The sequence below is a fragment of the Myotis davidii genome, unplaced genomic scaffold, assembly GCF_000327345.1.
Source record: "Myotis davidii unplaced genomic scaffold, ASM32734v1 scaffold2537, whole genome shotgun sequence".
In the NCBI taxonomy this organism is placed as follows: domain Eukaryota; kingdom Metazoa; phylum Chordata; class Mammalia; order Chiroptera; family Vespertilionidae; genus Myotis; species Myotis davidii.
This window is the reverse complement of record NW_006288180.1, coordinates 218,504-220,704: the sequence shown is the minus strand read 5'-3', so window position 1 is coordinate 220,704 and position 2,201 is coordinate 218,504. Positions and strand designations below refer to the sequence as shown.

The 2,201-nt window shown below is 51.0% G+C and overlaps 1 non-coding gene across 1 annotated transcript; it reads right to left on the bottom strand.

Moving 5' to 3' along the window:
• Window positions 1-1,285: 1,285 nt before the first annotated feature.
• On the bottom strand, window positions 1,286-1,358 carry TRNAR-UCG. The gene has a single exon. It is a non-coding gene; the product is annotated as a tRNA-Arg (tRNA).
• Window positions 1,359-2,201: the final 843 nt, after the last annotated feature.

Sequence of the window (2,201 nt, the reverse complement as noted above, 5' to 3'; positions counted from 1 at the left end):
TGGCCTTTCTCCTCTGGGTGGTTCCAGAGTATACAGCAGTGGTCCTGATTATTTCTTTGTGTATCTTTATGGGCATCGCCAAAGCAATGCATCCCAAAATGCATGCTCCATCTTTTCTTTCCAAACTTGAACCTCCTCCAATAACCCAAAATGTTTTTAAAGGAGCACCCAGGTTAACCTCCTGATTGCTCCTCTAACTGGCTCTTCTTCCCAAGCCTCAGGCCCATTTTCATAGATCGGGGTGTGGAATGAAGTATATTGGAGCACAGATCTGGAGGATGGATGGGAGTGAGCCCAAAGGGAGAAGGGGTTCCTGTTCTAGACCTCGACCTCACAGAATATGAGAGAAATTGCTGTTTGGAGGGGCAGCAAGGAGAGATGTACCCAGAGATGCGATTTAGGGCTGATGATGTAGGTGGGACTATGTCAGCACTAACTGTTGTGTTCATCTGAGAATGCAAATCTGATTATGTCCCTTACCCCTTTTCCAGGGAAGATCACCAGCCCTGCGGCGAGCTCTTGGACAAGAGTTTGAGTAGCACCGCCCGGGAGGATGGACAGTGGTGTTATTGCAGAGAAACAGATGTGTGTAGGGGGAAAAAGAAAGGATGGGGTAAATAAATAAATTAATTAATTACATCATGGGAGTGAGCCCAAAGGGAGAAGGGGTTCCTGCTCTAGACCTCGACCTCATAGAATATGAGAGAAATTGCAGGAACCTTGTCTTGCTGGAACATTGCTGTTTGGAGGAGCAGCAAGGAGAGATGTACCCAGAGATGCGATTTAGGGCTGATGATGTAGGTGGGACTATGTCAGCACTAACTGTTGTGTTCATCTGAGAATGCAAATCTGATTATGTCCCTATCCCTTTTCCAGGGAAGATCACCGGCCCTGCGGCGAGTTCCTGGACAAGAGTTTGAGTAGCGCCGCCCGGGAGGATGATCAGTGGTGTTATTGCAGAGAAACAGATGCGTGGAGCGGGGAAAAGAAAGGATGGGGTAAATAAATTAATTAAATTAAAATAAATGACAAAATCCAGCTTAAAAGAAAAGAAAGGATGGGGCGTGCAGGGTAAGCTGTTAGGGTGAAAATGAGATTTCTGATTACTGACCAACAAAAGCACGGTATGACGTATTGGGACAGCCACCACGATTGCGTTACATAAACCAAAGGATGGGGCGTGCAGGGTAAGTTGTTAGGGTGAAAATGAGATTTCTGATTACTGACTTCAACAAAAGCACAGTCTGACGTATTGGGACAGCCACCACGATTGCGTTAAATAAACCAACCACGAAGGGATTCGAACCCCCAATCTTCTGATCCGAAGTCAGACGCCTTATCCATTAGGCCACGTGGTCCCCGCGTGGTTGTCTTGATTGGAGAGTACATGTGCTTGAATGATCTCGGCGCTATAACTGGAACAATAGTGAGATTATTCTTGGGGACCGAGGTGTTTCCAAGCCCTCGAAAGTCTGAGTCTAACTGGGAAAACCTGAACCTAACGGTAAAGTTACAACCGCGATGGCTGCCCAGGAGCGGGACTCGGTGCTGCAGTGGCGAATAGAAGCAGGATGTTTACCTTTTGACAGGGAGGCCCCAGCGGGGAAGAAACGCGAGGCCTGAAGGAGGAAGGCCAAGACGGAACCGGGGAGCCCCCGCTGCCGGGCAGGGCTCCCGGGTGAATGTGGATGAAACACAGGCTTCACTTTTGCGCACCCAGAAATCTCACTTAAAGCAACTTTAACATATACGTTCCAATGGGACAGAACGTTGGGGAGAGGAGGGAATGGCAACCTCATTTTGAAATCTGGAATTCCCACTGAGGCGTGGTGGTGGGCCTGTCAGACCTGAGACGGCACCCCCAGTGCGGGGAGAGCAGGAGGCGGTCAGACCTGCACCCCAGACCTGGGCCCACCCCAGGCCAGGCTCGGGCCCTGCCTGTGCGGAGCTGAGTTCTGCCGTCGCCCCGGCCCCGGCCCTTATCTGACCCCGGGCTGTGTTTGGAGACGCCGCTCGTACAAAAGTCCGTGAAATGAGGGCCTATGGCTGGGCCCTGATCCGAGATGCCTGGTGTCCGAATAAAAGGAGATTAGGGCTCAGACACACACAGAAAGAAACCACGAGAAGGAACCGGGAGGGCAGCCGTCGCCCGACACGCCTGTTGACAAGGCTGAGCTGGAATTTCCAGCCTCCAGAGGGAG